General features: G+C 39.8%; 2 protein-coding genes across 5 annotated transcripts in view; one reads left to right on the plus strand and one right to left on the minus strand.

Moving 5' to 3' along the window:
• Positions 1–5,970, minus strand: part of TEX264 (testis expressed 264, ER-phagy receptor) — a 167,876-nt gene extending 161,906 nt beyond the window's left edge. Inside the window, exons 1-2 of one of the 3 annotated variants that reach the window (XM_087924031.1) lie at positions 5,820–5,970; positions 565–643 (exon numbers count right to left, since the gene is read on the minus strand). The gene's annotated coding sequence lies outside the window, so the exon portion shown is untranslated. The remainder of the gene's footprint in view (positions 1–564; positions 644–5,819) is intronic. The other 2 variants (XM_026725240.2, XM_026725251.2) reach the window with 2 other exon arrangements.
• Positions 5,971–10,969: 4,999 nt separating this feature from the next.
• The window catches only part of LOC113453795 (semaphorin-3D-like), a 41,041-nt gene continuing 28,382 nt past the window's right edge, over positions 10,970–23,628 (plus strand). The window contains exon 1 of one of the 2 annotated variants that reach the window (XM_026725258.2): positions 10,970–11,197. The gene's annotated coding sequence lies outside the window, so the exon portion shown is untranslated. The remainder of the gene's footprint in view (positions 11,198–23,628) is intronic. The other variant, XM_087924033.1, reaches the window with a different exon arrangement.

Genomic DNA, 23,628 nt, shown 5'->3' on the forward strand with positions numbered 1-23,628 from the left:
ACACGTAAGATTTCCATAAAATATTTGAGCAAGAGACAGCGAGGGACAAGTCTAGGCTCCCATTTCTCTAGTCACAATGTAGGGGAGAACATTAAGCCCCTTCTTTGGGCTATGGGCAATGCTACCTGACTTAATTAGGATAAGTGCATAAACATAGTCTCAGGGTATTTGGGACAAGATCCTATTTAGGTTTGCATTTCACACAAAATATTTAAATAACCTCAGTCAATACCTGTTTTGAGAACTGATGCACCATTTAAACATGGCAAAAGGATATATAATACAGGTAGTTGTTGACTTATAACCATTAATTTAGTGACTTATAGTTACAAAATTAGTTTTTTCCCAAACGCTATCACTCTGCTAAACAAATAATTCCCACAACACTGTCCAACTACCCTGTTTCTCCAACAATACAGCCTCCCCCAATAGGAAGTCCCAGCATGTTTTATAGGAATGATATGAAATTAAGCCCCTCCCCCCAAATTAAGGCCCATATTAAAACATGCAAAAAGGGGGGAATGGTGGGGGGGCTTGCCGTTAGGAAGTACTTTTGTTGCACACCCGGATATGGTGCTGCCTGAGTTGATCCCGATACGAAGTGCCCCACCAACGCCGAGGTCAACATCCAAGCCGTCGCCACCTGCCCGAAGATGCAAGGGGGGGAATTAAGTCACCCCCAAAAAGATGGCCTAGTCATTTTTTCGGGGCTCAAAAAAAAAAAAAAGATCTGGCCTTATTATATGAGAAACACGGTATTTATCAAGTCTGCAATTACTACCGCTATTAATCTTCTCATCACTCTTATCATCCATCCCCTTCCACTTGTGACTGTATGACTGTAACTTTGTTGCATGTATCCTTACGATTTATATTGACGATTTATATTTATATTTATATTCCTAGTATGATTTGATTGCTTATTATACCCTATGACTATAAAGTGTTGCACCTTATGATTCTTAACGAATGTATCTTTTCTTTTGATGTACACTGAGAGAGCATATGCACCAAGACAAATTCCTTGTGTGTCTAATCACACTTGGCCAATAAAGAATTCAATCAATCAATCAAAGGATCTGAAAAAAAGTGACTTATGATTGTTTTTTACAATTATGGCCATTGCAGAATCCCCATGGTCACATGATCAAAATTCAGATGCTTGGCAATTAGCCTGTATTTATGAAGGTTGCAGTATCCCGGGGTCATGTGATCAGTTTTGTGACCTTCTGATGAGCAAAATCAATGGGGAAGCCAGATTCACTTCACAATCACAATCACTAACTTAATAACTGCAGTGATTCACTTAGCAGCTATGGCAAGAAAGGTTGTAAAATGGGACAAAATTCATTTCACAACTGCCTTGTTTACCAATGGAAATTTTGGGCTCAATTGTGGTTGTAAGGTGAGGACTACCTGGATCTAAACTTCTGTAGGCGGGGGGAATCATAATTTAAACTTAAGGCCTTACAGGATGCAAAAAAAAAAAGTGGGGGAGGATTAGAACATGACCGGAGATTTGGATGGCATGGTTATCTAGTACGGCAAAGTCAGTGTTAATGTGGATTTCAAAAATAATTATATTAGATGTGTCATACTGAGAATATGAAATAGATGCAAATCCAGGTTATACCCCAAAACATTTTTTGTGGCTTTCAGCACAAAAAGTATTTTATATATGAGAAATAATAGGCAAACATAAATAGCTAACATTATGACACATTAGAAGTTTGTCGAGGGAAATGTAAAATAAAATTAAGACAACTGGTAGTAAAGAAATATAGTTGTCGAATATTCTTTTATTTATGTTCAGTTATTAGAAACATTTAAACTAGACAAAAATTTAGTTTTAAGCACTTAGGACTGAGTTTGAAATGAAATCGTGTACAAATTATGAACATGTAATTGCTAAAAGGTATTAAATTTTATTGAAATGGGAAACAGAAGAACAAGTGAAAGAATGTATGATAAAATGGGCTAAATATTTATTATAACATACATAAAAAATATATGGTTGAAAGCAGGGGCAGGATTCAAATTTCTTATCAACCTGTGGGATGGCTTGGTGGTCATGTGACTGGGTGGCATGGCTTGCTGACTGGGCATGGCTTGGTGGTCATGTGACTGAGTGGGCATGGCTTGTATGTAAATATTATAAATATTTATGTAAATATTGATTTTTTATAAAAAAAAAGAGCAACTTTTACCCAAAAGCAGGCAAAGCAGGCAGGCAGATTGAGTTGCTCACAAAATCACAGATTCACTTAGAGATCTGTGTTTCTGCCATTGGCTATCTGAGTCTGCACTTAATAATACAACTTTCAGTCCTAAGGGAGGTTTGGCTCTGCTTTTCTGCTTTCCTGCTAATCTAAATCTCCCGGCAGAGCAGAACAGCTGATAGTGGGGGTGGGAGGAAAAATAGTAACTTACCAAATCAGGTAAGTTAGATGGCTCACATGCCAGGTAAGGAGTGAGTGGGCAGGGAGGGAGGGGCCAGCTAGTGGAGCAATTTGCTGGTTCTCTGAACTGTGGACAATCATAACACACGTGTGTGCAGCATTTGGAAGAAATCATCAGCTGTGCTGCCTGGACAGCTGATAAGCGCTGCACGAGGGTGGGCAGCATTTGAAAATCCTCTTGTTTCCTGCTTTTTCAACCTCAGTTGTGCCGTGCAAAGCAGCTGAGGAGGGAAAGGCAGGGAATAAAAGACAGTCTAGAGCCCGGGCAGGCGGGTAGGCCAACCATCAAACTGGTTCAGTGTCAGCTGCTCTTCGCAGCTATAGGTTCTATAGAACCGGGCCGAATTGGTAGCATCTCACCCCTGGTTGAAAGGATGAAGTTTATATTATGTTATAATCTTAAAGATAATGTTTATAAAATGATGTGTGGTTGGTATATATCACCAGAAAAATTGTCTCAAATGTATAAAGGCACTTCAAATTTATACTGAAAATATGAACAACAAGAAAGGACACTTTATCATGTTTGGTGGACATCTAAAAAAGTAAAAAAAAATAATTCTAATATATATATTGATTCAGAGGATTTTAACATTTTATATAAAATTGAAACCAGAGGTCTTTCTTTTGGAGTTGATGGGTTAAAAAAATGGAAAAAAAAGTTATGGTACTTTGATTTTGTATGCGATTACTGCAGCGGATTATTACATGCACAAAAATGGAAAGATCTGGCATTATTTACAATTGGAAATGGTTGGTGAAGATGATGGATGGATGAGATGGCCAAATTGACTTATTTGATTAAAGAGAAATCTACATTTATTATTGGAAACCCTTATGGACTTTTTGCAGAAACAGGAAAAAAATGAACATGATTTTCACTATTAGGCAGGATAGATTACAGAAAGAAGAGAGAAATGTTGTAACTTTAGAGAAAGAAGTAAATTTATAATTGTACGGTATGTATAACTGATGTAAAGAAGATAGTAAGCCACTTCTTTTCCTCCCCGACAAGAATGGCAGGATGCCATTTCACACAAATAAATACATAAAAATAGGTAAAATACTAGTTATTTAAATTGTATTTATAATTCCAATGTGATTGCCTTTCATTAAATAAGATAAAGTTTGTACTGTGGTAGCTCCCATGTGTATTTATTTTTAATTCTTAAACCTGGGAAGTAAAAATCAGAGACACAGAGGATAATCTCTAAACATACTATCTTCCACATACACCAAGAAGAAAAATCTTACTTTATGAAAAAAAAATGAAACAGAAACAGGGAAGTGTTGGTTTGCTTGGCTACTTGAACATGAAAATTACAAAATCATGTTCATCTTTTTTCTTTTCAACGAGCTGTTTTGTCTCTCCCAAAACAGTCTGTTTATTTTACCAGCATTCTACTTCCTGGTTCATGTGTACCGGCTTGATGAGATCATCATGCTCATCATGCTCGTGCACAGTTTCCAAGGCCAGAATCTACATTTACAATTATTCCTTAAAGAACTAGGGCTGCTTTTAATGAAACCTCTGAAATATGCTTTCTTAATCAGCAATTTAGCTAACAGATGAACGCATTGTTTTGGTAAAATAGAAAGATCACATAGCAGAGACTTACATGAAAAGAAAGGTGTTTTGTTTTTTTTATCCTGTTTGTGATGTTTCCAATGTTAAGTGTAAACATATATTTGTGTCACAGCAACTGCTGGTAAAGACAACTATCAGAATGGAACGAGTCCTTGGGACAAGTCCAAAATATGATCCAAACAGCAAGTCTGGTTAAAAGCCAGTTCAGTAGCTGTCACTCGCTTGTCTTTCCTACTCAAACATTTTTCCATCCAAGCGTAATCTATGATTTTAAGTGCAGTTACAATCATATTCCTAAAGCCCTAAACTACTAAACCACAGAAAAGAAAGGAGTCATTTGAATCATGTTACATCAACTAAATTCTTCCTGCATCTACCAACATTTAAAGCTCACTGTATTTGAAACTGTGCAATGTTTACTCATCTCTCAACATTTCATCTCAAGGTGGCAAGGGAATGAGAAACTTAGTATTTAAATCAAACCAATGTTTTCATTCTTTCTCTCCAAAGAAAAGCTCAAGAGCATGATGAAAGGGCTTAAAAAGAAAGCAAAATGTTAAAAAAACAGTAAGAATAACTACTGATGAAGATATACAATAGGGTGAAATTAGGCACATCATCAAATTAAACCTACCTATACTTATCAAAAGTCAGATCAATTGAACTAAAAATAATTTATACAGCCAAATAAGCATGAAAAAATAACTTAAACCGATGCCTGAATCAAAGTTTTAAATTTTAAATAGACAGTGAAGCTGGAATGTTAATTTGTTTCATAATTAAATCCTATTCCTCTACCAGATTTATGACTACCAGAATTTCAGGTGTAAATGTTTTATCAGGATGTAAATAAGATGACAATTTACATTTTAAAAGGGTCTGTATTGTTGCTTGTTATGTTGCTATGGTATGAAAAGCACAGGAACCTACTATGTATTAATAGAATGCAAAGTATTGCTTACATATATTAATGATATTATAATAGTATCCTACAAAAATACAAAACTATTCATAAATAAAGATCGGGGAGCCACACAAGTTAATAAGACCCAAACTGAAAACCACAGGTCCTCATTCGCATATCATTTCTTTAGTCTTTCCTACAGATGGTTTACTATAAAAAGAAACTCAAGGTTGATGAACTGTTGGGGTTTTGTTTGCTTGCTTGCTTGCTTCCCTTCTAAGAAAAGTTCTCATCTCAGAGCTCCGTCTATTGCCTCCATAATACCCAAATATCTTCTAATTTCTAAAGCAGCCAGGCCCAAGATGTGAATCTTTCCCCTCAGGAGCATTAAGAAAAAGTGACAGCCAAACTATTTCTGGTCCTCCTACAACCCGATAGTCCCAGCTGGGCTATTGTTGGGCTATCCAGGCAAAGGGACTTCAGTCCCTCTTGCCTCCTCCTCCAACACCCGCCAAGGGTCCTTTTTCCTCTCCAACCCCCCGCCCCCTGCGCTGATCCCACCCATCCCGGGAACCCACAAGACCATCTGCTCCCCACCCATTCCCCATTCCCCACCCCACCCCAGCACCTTCGCTGCCCCCAACCTCGCTCCAAGGATCGGGGAGAGGAGGCAGCCCCGCCAGGCCGACCTTCCAAGCCCCGCTTCCCCTCCGCCCAGCAGTGACCCCTCCGCCCATTTGACAACCTAAGCAGACCCCCCCGCCCCCATAAGCCACCCACGATCCACTTGGGACCTGCTCCTTCAAGGCTTCCCCTGCATGATCCTGGGAGCCACGGGGATCGCCTCCCTTCCGCCCCTCCGACTCACCCCCTCCCTTCCCGACAGCGATGGGCAGCGGAGCCGCTTCGGCGAGCGAGCGGCAGGCAGGCTTCCCGGCTCAAGTGGCAGGCTGAGGAAGCTGCGCGCGGGGACGCGCCTGGCCAGGCGGCCGCCGCCGCCGCCAAACGCGTCCCCGCCCACCGCGCCGTGCACGTGCCCCGGTGGGAGCGCGCCACGAGCGGCTGAGGCGGCCGGGAACCTAGGCCGGTGCTGGCAGCCGCTTTGCGGGGTTGGGTTTCGCTGGCGGGGAAAGAGCGGGAAGTGACAAATACGGGCAGCTCTGTAACGGAGCCCTGTGTGGAGCAAGCCTCCTGCCTGTTTCTGCCTACGTGGACCAGGGCGACGAGCCCGTGGGAGTCGGCGAAAAGGGGGACTTCCCTCTGTGCTTGCGGGGGAGGGAGGGGAGGGGGAGAGAAACCTTATTTAGTGCCTGTTTTGTTTTATGAAAGCTGGGTCCGGATGCGGGGTCGACTCAACTCCCATTTTTCTGCGAGTTGAGCAGGCAGCAATTCATTCAAAAGGTTCTGCTCTCACCGGCACTCCCTTGGGGAAAGTTACATCGGTGGGTTGGCCATGCCGCCTTCTAGGTGCAATCGCAGAGGATGGGACGTGGGACAAGTGAGCTGGGCTTCCAAATACCAAGGCAACAACAATTCACGTTTTCTGCCACCTTTCTGAGGGGCCGTCCGGATTTTTGCTGCCCAAACCTGATAGGCCTCCTTGAAGGGTAGCATTTTAAGATTGGGAGGGAAGGTGTAATGGGAAGATTCCTCCCAGAGAAGGGAAAAAGCCATTGTTCTGCACCAAAGAAATGATGTTGCTGTTAGGGGTGGTATGAAGGCCAGATCCTGAAGATGAAACTCAAAAATACTTTGGCCACCTGATGAGAAGGAAGGACTCACTGGAGTCCTTCTGGAGTCCTGATGCTGGAAAGATTGTAGGGCAATAGAAGAAGGGGATGACAGAATGAGGTGGCTGGATGGAGCCCCTGAAGCACTAGCCGTGAGCTTAAATGGACTCCAGAAGATGGTGGAGGACAGGAAGGCCTGGAGGAACGTTGTCCATAGAGTCGGGATGGGTCGGACACGACTTCGCAACTAACAACAACAAAAAAATGCTTCTCTCCTTCCAACTCTGTTATTCTATTTTAACTGTTTTGTGCATCTGAAACACACTCTGGTTCTATACATGTTTGCTGCTTCATTTCCATTAATGGGATTACCCATATACAAGAAATTTTTTGGCAAAATAAATTTGTTGTATTGGTCGCTACAATCGTCTTTGGAGAACAAAAGATGTCTTATAACAAAAGATGTCTTATATATATATATATATATATATATATATATATAATACAATAAAATCAAGCCATTTAAAACAGTTTAACTGTTGGATAGTATTAGTAAAGTATTGTTTTACTTAATGGATTTAACAACCTTACGTTACAATGGTCACCCTCACAGGATGACTTCTGATTACCAAAATCAAATCAAATATTAAAGAGTTGCCTAAGGTGCTAGTTGGGGATTCTCACATTTTGTGTGTGTGGACATGGGGAAAAAATTATGTGCACATAAAAAAACTGCTTACAAAGGTTGGGGAACCCCAAAATGTTCCAGATGATGCTGAAGAATCCAGAGAGCAGCTATTCTATGAAGCAAAAGTACCTTCTATAGCAAACTAGAATTTATTGGAAAGAACTAGCATCATTTGTTCCAAACTTAAAATATATTTCAAGATCCCATCATCACTCTCCTCCCCCAAAGCTTCAGAGGCTTCAGGTGTTTAGACCTTCTGGTGTCAGGAACTTTCCATCTTTCCGTCTTGGATGGGATGGCACTGCCCCAGGAAGACCCAGTGCACAATCTTGGCATCTTCCTGGACTCATGGCTCCTGATTGAAGAGCAAGTGACAACCATGACTAGGAGGGCATTTGCAGACATTAGGGTTGTGTTCCAGTTGCGTCCAGGAGGCCTTACTGTCACTCATGGCTTTGTGACCTGTTTGGATGTGCTCTACATGGGACTGCCCTTGAAGAACACTTGAAAGCTTCACCAATGCAGAATGCATTGGTTCCACTGCAGGGATTGTAAAAAGAGCCAGTTACTTGCTCAGGTAACACTTTATGAACTTCATTGGTCATCACTCTGCTTCTGGGTGCAATTCAAGATGGTTGTCACCTTTAAAGCCTCATCAGGTTACTTCATGAGGGACCATCTCTTCCTATTTATCCGATCCAGTCTGGTAGGATGGGCATGCTCTGGATCCTATTGGCTAAGGATGCCAGTCGGGCAGGCCCAGGAGGCATGCCTTTTCTGCCCTATAGAACCTATTCCCACCAGAGGTGAGGAAGGCTCTGACTCTGCTGACCTTTGGTGGGGCCCTAAAGGCCTGGTTCTCTACATAAGCCTGGAGCCGTGCTTGTGTGAAAGGTCCCATCTGGCTGTGTTAAGAACATGATACCTTCCTTAATTGTTGTTTATTTTAGTTTTTGCATTTGTGATGGGAACAATTTTTAACTTATTTTAACATTGCTGTCCTGAGTCACTTGAGATGGGCAGCTATACAAATTGATGAAATAAATAAATGTATTGTCACTTGTTATCACTGTTGTTTTTTCTCAGTAGTCATGGTCTGACCATATTCTGGCTCCCATTCACCTAGAAGACAAAACAGTTATGAAGAATTAAAACTTTAACTACAATATCCTATGAGCAGAGACACAACGATACTATAAGCTGTTTTTTAAAGAGATAAATAAACTTTAATCCTCCAAGCTGAATTACAGATTGTTTGTTTTGTACATCATTCCTGTGATAGTCTCTTAAAAGTTGCACTTGATTAAGATTCGAGCTCTCTGTTGACTACACTAAGAACTCAAATATCATCTTAAAAGAAGTATAGGCAGGACATTTCTATACTGTTGCCATGGAAATTTTACTAAATAAACACATCCTATTTCAAAAGCTAAAATAAAAATGGTACCAAGCACTTTCATTTGTTCAAGGAAAATGAATGGCTTGGTTTTTAGAATTCTAAAAGTTCATAGATGCTCAGCGAAATGGGTGGCATGTAAATTGAATAAATAAAATTATCTCCCAAGATAGAACCTAAAATATGATCTTAATAAAGAGTATAGCTTATGAGCTCTTCCCAAAACCTCTATTCTTTTCGAAATGTGAAATCCTATTTTCACTTGTATTTAACTTAGACAAACATGTAAAATAGGATGGCTTCTCTCTTCTAACAGTGAAAGAAGTAAACAGAGTGACATTGACACTCATCACAGCTTTTTCTCAAACACCAAAATCATGGTTTCATTCACTGTCTAAATTAAGCAACAGAATTGTAGGAAAAGACATTATGAAGGAAGGCTTATGATGGAAAGAAACCCAGAAGTTGGAAAAATATCAAATGTAAGAACGGGCTGACCTCTAGCGGCTAAGAGTATCAACAATTAGAAAACAATATGAAGAATGCAGAACGTTTCTAAAATACTTGGATACTGGAATATCTTTTCCAACCATTTTACCATAGACAGTGCCTATATCTTCTTTTGTGTAATGAAGCAACATGTTCTGTCTATGCGTATGCATTTCTATTCTCTCCTTGTGCTGCATATTTTAATATTTCTGTGTAAATTGCAGATTCGTGCATTTTGGATCCCTTGACTAGAAAAAAGGCTTTAAAAGGAACCATCGCAAGTACAACTCAGTTAGGTCTCCTTTAGGGATGTGTTTGATTTCTTTTTTTCCGAAACAAGTTGTTTTCCTAGTTTGATCCAACCAATTTTATATCCTGATTTTTCTTTTATTGGTTTCTTCCCTTGTCTCTTTCTTTCTTTTTCTTTCTCCTCTTTCTCTTTTCTTCTCTCTTTCTTTCTATCTCTTTCTTTCTTGCCTTTATTATTTTTATGAATTGCTCAAGGCACAAACATATACAACAAACCTTCCTCCTCCTATTTTCCTCACAACAACAACTGTGAGTTGAAGGTTACCCAGCTGGCTTTCATGAGTAGGGAATGAGAGGGAACTCATGGTCTGCTTTCTAGCTTTTGGTCCAATAGTGTGCTAGTTTTGGAGAATTATCTTCCCTGAACCCTGAGCCTTTTGCATTATTTGTTTCCAGCATTTTGCTAAGCTGGGAAGACTAAATAAGAAACATTGATGAGTAAAAAGAAGGAAACAATTTTCAATGCATTTTGATTTTTGTCAGCAGCTTTGTTTTGGATACTATTTCTCAGGGAAAAAAGTAGCTCCTACATAATAGCATATACTGAAATGTTTAGCAAACTATGCTTTCAATCCTTTTGGAATAATCCCGCCCCCCCCACCTCCCCTTAGATTAAGGAGATGCAATGTGAGCATAACTTTCCAGATAGGAAAACAAATTATAAAAAATCCTGACAAATAATATATTTAAGATGCACTTCAGTTTATTTTTCAGTAGATGCGCAAATGCAACTCACACTGTTCATTTTGCACTCGTGCTCTTAAAGTGCAGTTTTCAAAACACTGTTGGGCTATCTGCAATTCCAGTGTTAAGCAGTTCAGTTTTGGCTTAACATACATGAACATAACCTTTAAGGCTTATTTTAATATATCATAATTTATTCCACACTTAGGAAACATAATTCAGATCTCTGATTTCCCGTTAGTAAAATGCCAACTTGCAAGTCCCTTAAATGCCACTAAGGCATTTTCTTAATTTAAAGCCATTTAGCTGAAAAGCCTGGTTTTCTTTCCATAGCCATACAGCAAAGGACAGCTGAAGTAGGCACTTTCTGACCTTGAACTGAATGCAGAGAACCATCGGATTTATTTAATGTTCAGAATTAGTTCTTGGGTTTGCTTGTTTTGTTCCTCCACCTGACTTCCTATTGGATCATGTCTTTTAAGTGGCAGCCTAGAGATAGGAACTTCTTTTTTCATTGATTATATATATAAGTAGCTTAGCTGGCACATGTTTAATTATTTATCATGAACTACATTATGTATAATAATTGATTATCATGAGCAAAGCTCCAACTTTCCCATTCATATCAGTCTCTGGAAAAGTTGAAGAAAACAGACAGTTCACCACAAGAGGGCCTCATATCTCACTTCTCTTTATATTGTCAAAAGAATAGGGCTGAAGCTGAGACAGATGATTTGCAAACCAGCAGCTTCTACTCATTTTTTATGAATGGATGCTGTCTCAAATGACATCATAGCCTCTCCACTCCACCCCCACTTTGGAGTCTCTGCAGTTCCCAGGTGTTTGGGGGCTCTTACAGTAAAGGCAGCTGGTTTGAGACAGAATAGCTGGTCCTGTGAAGACAGCCACACATTCTTAAACAGCACAGAATATAGGAATCATCAGGACAGGTGAGTTCTGCTGGATTTCTTTGAATGGGTTTCTATTAGAAAGACTGCTGGGCTAGTTCTCTGAGTATATGAATATTCACTACTGGAATGTATAATCTTTCCATTTCGAGGAGATTGAGGTGCACTTTTATATCTCATGGCAACACCTTATTACACTAAAGAGGGCAAGCAGTGTAAAACAATTATAGAAGTATGGAAGATCATGGAGAGAATTTGAGAGTATTTCATTTCAGGAAGCATTTTTTTAAGCTAGCAATTGTCTTAAAATGTCTTTTACGCTTTCTAATTAGTATTCATTGAACTGGGAGATTGGGAAAGCAATCTTATGCAGATTAGTTCACATGAAAATGCTTAGTGAGATTTTCTAGCAAATGCATTTAGGAAGAGAGCCTAAAACTTCAGTCCCATGCGGGTTTATTCAGAAAAAAGTTCAACTGTGAATGTATACATATATGTGTGTGTGTAAGAGTTCACTTACAGTCACAAACTATCACTTTTATCTCAGTTACCAGAGATCTTAAGGATTCTGTTTCTCAAATTCTGAAAACTCAATCATTCAACCCAGTTAGACTTAGTCTCAGCATGGAAGCTGAAAAGCCATAATCATGCTTTGATATGATACAGTATTAAATAAAAATGTGGGACATGCACATATAACCTGCACATAAGTAATAGACAGCTTGCATATGAAATAGGCATATTTAAAGGAAATGTAACATGAATTTTTTTGGATCCAAATTTTCCTTAAGCATGCCACTAATATTCTGATTCTGTGGGAGCTAACATTTAATATACCTTTCCCACACATACAACACATCACACAGCAGGGCAAACATAATCACTTACAGTCTGGCTACTTAAGGCAGCCCAAATATCTACAAATATATCAAAATATCAAAAATATCTACAAATAAATCAGCAGATATATAAAAAGGAATGAGTTAGAAATTAAGTAGTTTTTCTTTCTTTTTTGGTAATTCTTATTAAATTTGCTCTGTTTATCTTTTCCTTTTAATAGATATTTTAATAGATTTTTTTTCCTTTTAATAGGTATTGTAAACACACACAATATTTTCTCTCTTTTCTATTCTCAATAGTCTAAGCTATTTAAATAACAGAATGTTAGTGTTTTCAAAGATGTTATATAAACATCAATGTATGGAAACCAGACAATGTACTAAGTTTTATAACAACTAATTAAGGGGAAAAACATTTAATAGTCATTTTTTCCTGCCCAAGTTACAAGCCCCTTGGTGGTATGCATCTATGTTTGCACAGCTAAGCTGTATAATGAGGAAAAGGGAGGTGTGGGCATCTCCAGAATAGTCAAGGGCACAGACCACTTTGGGCCTATTATAGTTCTCTGATTGAACTCCTGAACAGAGAGAGGCATGGGTGTGGAAGCTAGAAACATTCACTATTTGCAGTTTCCAAATTTAGCCCTAGAAACACTCACTAATAGACATAGGACAAATACACAGCAGCTCTCAGTAAGAGAAAGTGACACATTTCCATGGCTGTTCACACATTAAACTAATTGTGATTTATTTTTAATTGTGCTTTATTGAATGAATCGCAATGGGAAGATTGTTATAATGCAAAGCCATTGAATTGTGATACATAAATGATACTGACTTGATAACACATATCGTGCAAAACCAAAACTAACCAAACAGCACCATGTCTTAGTGTAATGGGTGAACCCAGCCAGTGATTCTAAGTGTAAAACTGGCCTCTGTGGTTCAGCATTCTGAAAGTTCTGATCCCGACAGAAGCAACACAGATCAGGAGTAAGCGGGGGAGCGGGGGGGCACTAAGTAAATATGAGAAAGCAATGTTAGGAAGCTGTGAAAAAGGCCAGTGCAGCCCTGAATTACATTAACAAAAGCATTACAGATGGTCCTTGAGTTACAACTGGTTTACAGAAAAACACACCCCATAGGACACAATGGATTCCCTTAACAACTGCCCTGTACGCTTAATAACCATGGCATTTGCTTTATGAATGCTGTGTTTGCCATAGCAAAACAAGGTTGTGAAATCAGGCACGGTCACGTGGTGGCCCATTTTGCAACCATCATGACTTATGCTTGAAATTGCAGGTTCAGTTACGGTCGTTAGTCACGGATTAGCTGTACTTCCAAGGAAGTGTTTCCTTTATATTTGGCATTGGTAAGGCTTCGTTAGAGAGGACTCCGTCCAGTTTAGGGCACACACTTTAAATAGGACACAGAAAAGCTGGAGCAGGTTCAGAAGAGTTACCATGGAAATAAGAGATCCGGAAGCTAAGTCCTATGCAGAATAGTTAAAGGAAGGGACGTGTTTTTACTTGCAAAAGAGAAGACAAAGCAGAGATATGGCAGGAGTCTACTAATATCTAAAAAGCTTTCATGTGAAAGAGGAAGGAAACCTGTTCTCTGTTTCAAAACGAAAGAAAAACCTATGAGATTCTGGCTGAAAATTAGGAAGATTTTTCTCTTGTTAAATAGTGCTTAGAACCATGGCAGACTCCTCTTTATTAAAGGTTTTCCAAGGGATTTAAAATGGTTGGGTTGGGAATGATTAACTGGGGGTAGACTAGATGACTGGTGAGATCCACTCGCAACCCAGGCGTTCTATGATTTCTCCTCTACATTTGGAAATAGGTTACATCTGCCTCTACCCAATTCGACTATCCCCCCAAATCCTTGTGAAACAAAAGATTATTTTAAGCTTAAGAAACTACTTGTTTTCATTTAGAAGAAGAAGAAAATACAAAGTCAAAACACTATATCCACCTCCCTCTGCAGCCAATTTCTTCCAAGACATTCTAATAAAAGAAGAAGTCAAAATTACAGTATACTCTCCGGATCAGTTTGTCATATGACACAAAGGGAATCGCCTGGCTAAGTCTCTTTTTGTTGCTGTCCGCACTAATGCCTTTCTTTAAGGTCCTGCTTTTAATGATTAGGTTAAGAATGTCTATAAAGAGGCTTAGGAATCCTGCTACTCATACCAAGCCCAATATTATTAATAATTAAAGTGATTTTGTCAGGGTGGATAACTTTTTTTCCATGTTTTGGTTATTCCATTGGCTAAAGGCTGTTCCTTTTGACATCGGAAAAATAAGTTAATGTCTTATCAACATTAAGTATATTGCTGCAAAGATTTAAACAGCAGAACAAACCTGCTCAGTTATACAATGAAGTAGTGCTGATATCAGTGCAATTATCAGTGCTATAGACTGCCATATCGGGCCCTGAGCTTGGAAATCTGAATATAGGGAATACCTATCATCTCATTAAATAGCGGCGTTTACACATTGCACTAAAGCATAGCTATACTTTGTGGAATAAGCCACAACTGGCTGGGTTCATGCAACATCTGAGACTGTAACTAGTTTTGTGCTCCCTGTACAAAATCAGTCAAATCAGCACCAGGGATATTCTCTAAATTAGGCAATAACAGGTTCCAGCTACAATTTATGATGTTACCCTTCAGAATATATTAATTGATTATGTTATCTTCTCAGAAGGTATTAATGTGTTATTCCAACCCTTCACAATCATTAACAATCCAGATGTAATAAAGTATGTTTTTAAAAGCTGCATTTCAACAAAGGTAAAAATCAGGGGCGAGATGTCTCAGTGATTAAATCAGACGTGATGGCTCAGCAATTAAAGATGCTGAGTTTATAAGCTGTAACCTGACAGCCAGGGTTCGAAACCCGAGCACCACACAACAGGGTGAGCTCCCATTCCTGGCCCATCTCCTACCCACTTAGGAGTTTGAAAGCATGCAAATACAAGTAGATAGTTATGACTTTGATGGGAAAGCTATAGCATTCTGTGCGCCTTCAGCATATAGCCATGCTAGCCATACGACCATGGAAAATAGCAATAGCAATAGCATTTAGACTTATATACTGCTTCACAGTGCTTTACAGCCCTCTCTAAGCGGTTTACAGAGCCTGCACCTTGTCTCCAACAATCCGAGTCCTCATTTTACCATCCTCGGAAGAATGGAAGGCTGAGTCAAACTTGAGCCAGTGAGAATCAAACTGCCAAACTGCTGACAGCTGGCAGTCAGCAGAAGTAGCCTGCAATACTGCATTGTAACCACTGCGCCATCATGGTTCTTTGGACAACCCTGGCTCCCTTGGCCAAGAAGCGGAGATCAGCACCGCACCCTAGATTTGGACATGACTGGACAGGGAAACTTTTCCCTTTTTAAAAATCCAACATCTAGAAAGCTGGGATTCTCAAACTTTGCATTGCCATAATGACTCTCTGAGTCTAAGCTTTCATTAGGACTGACCTTTCTCATCACCCTGATAGCACAAATCCCAGAACCTGCTTAAGATTATACAGTTGAGCTTAAGTTAGATAGAAATCCATGAGAAATGCAAGAGTTTTGGAATGTAGGAACTATCCCCCACGTAAAGAACTCCTTTAAAATTGGATAGCACACCCTGATAATAAAGGTTAGAAAATTTAAGATCTGGGTTGAGATATGGAAATATCAAGATAAATATCCTGATATCCTTTCTGAGTTGGAATAATGGAGAGCTCAGTTTGCTGCTACTCCTTATTGTAGACACATCTCTTTCAGGCTTCTGAAAGAAGAGGTGCTGTTGATTTTAAAAGTGTATTAACTTTCATGATTGGGCCCCTTTCAGAAGCAGCATCTGATCTTTCAGGCTCACCCAAATTACTGATGCTGTAGGATCTGAAACGTGTCTGTTTTTCACTGACATTGGGACTTAGTTTTTTAAGGAGTAAGGATTATAGAGTGAAGTTGGCCTTGGGACAAATCACACTAGTACTCAGGTAAGTGGAGCTCCATTTGAATCCAATCACAGATAAAGGGCTAAGACTGAAAGCAAGCTTAGTCTTCTTACGTTTTCTGGGTGAAATTCCTTGCCCACTGACTACATAGTGACTGTTTCAGCATTGCTGCCTAGGAACTTTAGTTGCACAGAATGGCAGAATAATCTGTGGTTTTGTAGGGTTTCTCTGGTTTGCCATGTACTTGCAGAAGCCTGGCCGTTTGGCCAGAAACTACTCATCATTAATTCTACACAACACTGTAATTGCCAAATATGAAATGTTTAAAATTGATCAAAAGATAATGCGTGTTCATTGATCCTAACCACAATTCAAGTGTTCAGCACACAGTAGAATTGTCTCTTCATGTTTTCCCCCAAGCACCTGGTGTTCTCTCCCCCACCCCCCAGAGCCTTTCTGATGACATCTTCTTGGTGATGGTTTACAGAAGAAGGAGAATTTATTGATACTCCTGGTACCTGGATTCTTTCTGCTGTCTTTCTTTCTATATACAGACCTCTAGGGGATTATAAGGAGGAGAAACTTTTGAGTAAGCAGTCTGAAGGGAAGGGGAAGGGGAAAGGGAAGGGAAGGGAAGGGAAGGGAAGGGAAGGGAAGGAAAGGAAAGGAAAGGAAAGGAAAGGAAAGGAAAGGAAAGGAAAGGAAAGGAAAGGAAAGGAAAGGAAAGGAAAGGAAAGGAAAGGAAAAGAGTTAGGCACATCTGTCCAATAAAAACATCTCAATGGACTTTTGGAGGTAGACATGAAGAATGGCAATGGAAAACTCAGACAGCAATAGACATATAAAAAAGATAAGAGCAGCACAAACTGATACCTGTATTCTCTTAAGTACAGAAGTTGTGTTCACATGATGCTGTATCTTAAAATGAAGCTGATTGGTTTGTGGTTTACTCTGTTGTGAGAACACAGTCAGTAAGTTTATGGTTGTACACACTGAGATAATTGAGTTCATTAACAAAAATCCATGTTGCAGTCATACTATAAATAAAAGTGTTACATAAATACAGAACTCTATGTTAACTTGGGGTTTCCCAGAATAAATTAATTTCTACCTTAATTGTTCTTTATATAATTGTTTCTGATTTTTTCCTTTTTATTATTAAAGAGTATAAAGGATGTTTCACTTAATGCCCCCCAAAGGTACCTATTCAATGAACAGCAAGGGTGAGGTATGCTGTAGAGGGTGAATATTTCAAAAGATAAGCATCAAGGATCAATGGGAGCTTGAGCAAAGCAGCCTCCCTGAAATGTTCTTCCTTCTCACAGTATTTGCCTCAGAAGTCAAGGAAGCAAACAAAATTTCAGCTGGCACTATAAGCATTGGAGACCAACAGAAGAACTTAGCTTTCAGGTTTCGGATCCATTTTGGGCTTTGACTTTTTTCTTGAGAAGTCCTTGTGTATCAAGTTAAGCTTAGTTACCTCAGTTACAATTTGCTCAATAAATCATTTTTAGTAGTCTGAATTCATAGCACACTCCATTATTTCATTCTCAACAAAGGTGTCTGATGCATTAGTATCAAACAAAAAGAGTTTGATACTGCTCTGGGCCTTTCTTACATTGATTTTTTTCTACAAACTTGCTTTGTGGATCCTGAGATCCCATAATTTTAATCTTGTTTTGCTGCATAGGACACAGCTGATGGTTCACGTTTTATGTTGAGCCATAGAATTTCATTCACAAACCACAACAGCCAGGCGGAACTAAACAAACTACACCATGTTTTCTCAGTTTACCATAGCTTACAAATGGCAGTGGCTACATGGAACCAAACAACCAACTAAGCTACATCTTAGCTTCTATTGTGTATCTAGTATTCACAGTAAAACATAAGGTGATTTTCTTTGACTGAGCATGTTGTGGGAATGTCATTGGTTGATCAACCGCAGTTTAGTTAACCTCTTGTGCAAAGATAGCCATTATGGATTTCAGGAATATGTGAACCAAATACAGTATTCGCTGAAAAGAAACAAAACATATACTATACCAAGAGTCTTCAAACTTGGCAAGTTTAAGATTTGTGGACTTCAACTCCCAGAATTCCTGAGCTAACATGACTGGAGGAGGAATTCTGGGAGTTGAAGTCCACAAGTCTTAAAGCTGTCAAGTTTGAGGACCCCTATACTATACGACGGTGGACTATCCATGAAAATAGATATTTGACACTTAGCAGAGCCCCGTAACTTTCTAATAAATGCATGAGGAAGAGTAGAAGCACTCAACTTTATGTCAAATTTTGTATGAAGCTGTTTTCAGTCCTTACCTGGCCTTAAGATGGCAAGAACTCCTGAATCAAAAGCAAACAATGGGGATTCATCTCTTGCACCACCAGCGAGCTCTGGTCCAAGCAAGGAGTTTGTAACAACTGAGAAAATGCCTCTTGTACAGCAAGAAGTTGCAAAACACTCTTGCACAATGGCTAGACTCAAACAAAGTTTTCTCCGTGATGTGAACAAGAGTCTATCCCGGGGGCTTTCTGACATCTGACTTTACCCAGCTTTCCTCCCACTGTCTCCACAGGAGGCAGGCCTAAGACCCTTGTCCCCAAAATGTAACTCCAAACTTTGGCCACAGATTTTGAGACCTTTCAGAGACAGCCAAGAGGGATACTGAGGTGTGATGCCTCCCCGGGGAGGGCAAAGGGCAGACAGGAGAAGCCTAGGTCCAGTAATAGGACACTGCTTCTAAGAGTATGGAGCAGAGCAGACTGGCCCAGAAAGGGCACCTCCAAACCCAGGCCATTGTTTTTAGAGCTGTTCCAGATGAAAATATTTGACAAGAAACAGATAACAGAAAGATACCCCCTCCCTTCCTCCCTCCATTGCTCATTAAAATGCTTCCCTTAGACCTTGACAAGCCCTCCCACACCCACGTCTGCTATGCCAATTACTAGCCCAGCAGGAAGAAGGGGGGAGAAGAGATAAGGGGGGGGGGAGGGCTTCTGATTAAAAGAAAATAAAGTCCAGCTTTCATGTTTTCAACCCTGGGATGAGTGGGCTCAAAATGGGACCGAAAAGAAATGGCAATGCCTCTGCAGATTGACCACCTGGATCAAACACACTAGTCATCTCCATACCATAAAAGTCTGGGGACTATATCTCCCCAGATGTTACCTTATGTTTGTTTGATTTTCAGAGGTCTTCCGAAATGTCTTTGGAGGGTAGGGGCTCTGTCTCCACTCAGGATTAACAGTCAGTGATAGGATTCCTAAAAGAAAAGCGGGAACACAAGGAGCTTTCCCTTCTCCACCACCTGCTCCACTTTTTCTCTCTACGCTTCTTTTGTCCCAGACAGGCATCTCTCACAGCGGACATGATCTCCAGACTACCTCAGCCTCTGTAGCCAAATGGAGGAGAGAGAAGGTGGATGGAGGATGGTGACCTGGCTATCCTAGACAGGCAGCTGAGACCACCCAGGTTCTCTACAAAGGCCATTGTGCAGCCAGTAGACACCATCATGGCTTGACCTGGTCCAGCTTTGAACAGATGACCCAGAGGGGGAGAAAGCTGCTGCATTTAAAAGCTGTGCTCTCTACTGCCTGCCCTTTCGATGAATAGATCACCCGTGACAGCAATGAGCAGATAATCTGATTTGGAAGCAGACCCACCTTCTCTACATGGCCACACACAGTGTCATTGATTTGCCAAGCTTGTATTCTTCCAATGTTGACCAAATTATACAATTATCACGTCCACTATTAACAGTGTGAATATTCTATTAATATGAATTTTTGGCTCCTGTCACAGGTTTGCTTCCTTCAAATAAAAAGCTACCCTCTGCAATATTTAAAACGTGCTATATTTAATGTGCACTCTAATCCCAAATTCACCTCTGTTAAAAAGCCAGTGAAACTCATTTAATTAGAAATGACAATGAAACAAGAGAAAAGAATCCCTCTACCCTACCACCTTCAGCTTTTGGAAGAAAGCAATGTTTTCTGCCTACCACATACAGCCATAAAGCAAATTGTTGACAGATAGTGAAAGAGTCAGAAACACAACCTTTTCAAGTCCCAGCAAAGCAAAGATCTTTGGTTCGGGTTTACATTATTCTTTTGTTTCAACCCCAATTCTTCAAATCTGACCCTCATGCAACTTCCATCCATGAAATTAACAGCAACCAGAGCCTGGCACACAGCTCCTTCTGTCCTTGTGAGGCAATAAGGTTTGGGCAACTGAGCCATTTTACTACTGACTCAGCCTTGAAACTAAGGCTTTTTCTGCAGCATTTCCTCTGGAGTCGAGGAGCAGGCAGTTTGTGTTATTCCCCAGCTCCTGGGTTTTATCCTCTGCCTGCTGGAGGGATCCATCACACCTAGCCATCTTTTATTTCTTTAGGTGGGTGGCGTTTTCACTCCTCTGGCACAATTAGCAAGGGGTTATAGGAGGTATTGGCAAGACTGCCCATTTTTCTGTTTTTCCGTTGATCAGTGAAGTGGGCTTTTATTCTTCCACTTCCTGATTCTCCTCAGGTCCAGGGTATGGTAAAGAGGACACTTTTGTAACTTCACAAAACTACTGCAAAGGGCCAAATTGGTGACCTCAGTGGTTGTGGGAGAGTGCCCAGAGGCTCCTCAGAGCAAGATCTGTGCTTAAGTCAATGTCACTTGTTGCAGAGTAGTTGCGTCTAAGACTGCACTGCAAAACTGACAATGCAAACAGCAACTGGACACATCAGATGCCATCAGGAATTTGAATTGTTTGACTAAATGTCAAGCCATGTGTTAGACAGGTGACGGGTGTCAGTTTCATCCTACATTATGACATCCCTATGTAAAAGAGCAGATGAATGTAGACTTTTCAAGGATTATGTTACTTTTGATATCCTACTCAATTTAGATGCACATATTTGCCTTTTATGCATTCCCTATAGTATTATTGATGCATGTATTGATAATTTAACTTTTTTAGTGCTATTTTCAGCTGAGTCAGTGCTGAAAATAAACAATATATATGCCACTGCTTTTCAGGCAAGACTGCAAGCAGTTTATTACCAAAGGGAACTGTCAAAACCATGACATCTTTAAAAAAAACTCATCTAGTCTTGTGTAAAGTCCATTTAACCTCTTGAGTTGTGTCATTCCCAAGATGTTCCAATACTGATAGCTTCTAATCTACTATGAGCCGCTGCTATTAATATAATTGGAGAGACTGTGGCTGTTGCCATTTTGGCAGGCTACAGCTGCCGTTCTTTGAACAACAATGGACTAAATTTGTAAGCGCAAGGTGTAATGATAGGGCATGGAAGAATGCCAATGAAAAAAGCTGTTATGATCCAGCTTGCCACGCTACCTTCCCTTCCAGCCCACTTGCTTCCCATTCACTAACATTTCCTTTTATGACTGTTACTTTATAAAAATAGATGATCTTCCTTAATAATAACAGTAACGTTACTTGGGTATAGTGAGATTTTCCTAGACATAATAGCTGCTTAATGGCCCTGGATTGTAAGTGTGGTTAATTAAATATTAGGTTGCCTTTCATATCAATCAGCATGCATCAATTTCAGGATAGTGGGCTTTTTATTTGTACAAGTATTGGCTGACGGTTATCAGTTAAGCCTTAATAAACTGAGGCCATTATACATGCCACCTTTCAACAGTGAGTATTATTGAACAGCAATTGTAGCCACAAATGTACGTAACACCCATAAAATTAATGAAATGAAGATAGTTCCTACAAGCCCCTGGCACACTAGGAAAAGCAATTAGCTTCAGAGGAAGTGAATGAGTCAAGGAAAATGGTGTACAGAAAAAAAGAATTTCCTTTCATTTCCAGCAACCCAGTTCAAAAGGGTGAAAGAGGCAGGTGGTACATTCTGACAGTGAAGGTTGAAGTATCTTCCTTTAGGTAAGGGGTGGTCAAAGGAGAACTGTAAAGCTTTTGTCGACTCAGCAGTAAAGATTGCTGCATCTTCCAAAGCATCACTTTAAGAAGGAAATTATTTGAAAACAGCTGTACTTTTTGTCAATTCTGTCAATGGATCTATTTTGTCAATGGATCATCCATTTAAGTGATAGGCTAGGATACAACTGTGATCACTCCACACATTTATCTATGGTTATTATCACCATGGTTTATTCAAAGATTGGGTTTGCATAACGTTAGGAAGATCAGATGCATGGAAGGCTATGCTAAAATGGGGCTGGCTAATTTATGGTTTGGAATCTCATGCAATTGTTGAAATGGACCTGCAGATAACCACATCATCCAAATATAACTGTTCTGGGTGACTGGAGAAGCAGAAATTCCCAAGCAAATAGGGATAGGACAGTTGTCGCTCAGATGAGGGTCAGTTCTTCAGTTTTGTGTTTCCTTTTGGGTAAGCTCTTTTTCATCTCACTCATTGATATACAAATGACTCAATTATGCAACTGTTGCTAGACATATTCTGACTCCTGTAAGGTTTGATTTTGACCAACAGTAGTTTGCTGTGAGGCTAATCATATGGGGGACTCCACTGGAATTTCTGGAATTTTAAGAGCAATAAATCAGTGGCTAAACAAGAATCCAGGAACCATGAACAGTGATAACAATTCTGAAACAGGAACAATATCAACTGCAGCACTCTTGGAAGAAATAGGTTAAACCTCTTGCCCAAAACAACACATTTCCTTACTCAATGCAAGGGACCACAACAGAACCACTAGTTTCTTCTCATGAGAGCAAGCCCAGGCACCAGTAAGTTAACCCCTATGGAAAAATAACACCAACCAGGCTGATATTAAGTCTTTTACTGTAGAACAGGTAGAAGAGAGATACTGTTATTTGAAAAGCTAAATGTTGGCAACTTTTTCAGGTTTATCAATCCAGTTTTCATTTCTAGAAAGCTACCTTATCCCTCTGAAAACTTCTTCAAGGTATAGGATCGTATTTGTTGATCCATCTTATATTTTCTTGCATGTGCAGTGTCTGGGCTTCAGGTCCCAACATAAGTGAAAGTCCTAGATTTAACAGAGAAATATGCTGTTAATATGTTTTTTATGACCATAACCTTACTGAATAACTTTTAAAAGGCCAGGTGAGAGAATTTACTTGGTGCTAGACAATGTCTTCTTGAGTTAGCATCATATATGAAGAGCACTTTCATCCCAAAGCTGGGGGCAAATGATGGGAACCTATGGGATATTGTGCATGCCTGGAATGAAAAGCTAAATGAAACCTGTCTCCTGGGAGCATTTATATCTCTGTTTTATTGGTATAACAATGAAAATGCCAGCCAGATCAGCATTTCAAAAGAGAAAATGGGAAAGAGCAAAGCCTTCTTTTGTTAAGGAAGATGTGCTTCAAGAAATCTGTAGGGAAATATCTCATAAAGTAATATTCTCAACTTGAAATCTTTCCAAGTGGGTGGGAACTAGAACTCTCTGAATACACCCAGGCAGCAGACAAGCACAGAATAAAAAAGAGCCATTGAACTGGGGTTACGTTATCATGACTCTGATTAATGAAGGAGTTTTGTCAAAGTGTGATAGCTAATCAGGTTGAATTGGCCATGCCTTGATGCTTTCAGGAAGTGAAGTGACTAGTCAATGCAGAATAACTTAATTAATAACATATAATATGATTTGGACTTAACGAAGATGGGGAACCCAACATTAGTGGTT

The sequence above is a fragment of the Pseudonaja textilis genome, chromosome 2 (genome assembly GCF_049901715.1).
Source record: "Pseudonaja textilis isolate UNSWEBS1 chromosome 2, rPseTex1.2, whole genome shotgun sequence".
Lineage (NCBI taxonomy): Eukaryota > Metazoa > Chordata > Lepidosauria > Squamata > Elapidae > Pseudonaja > Pseudonaja textilis.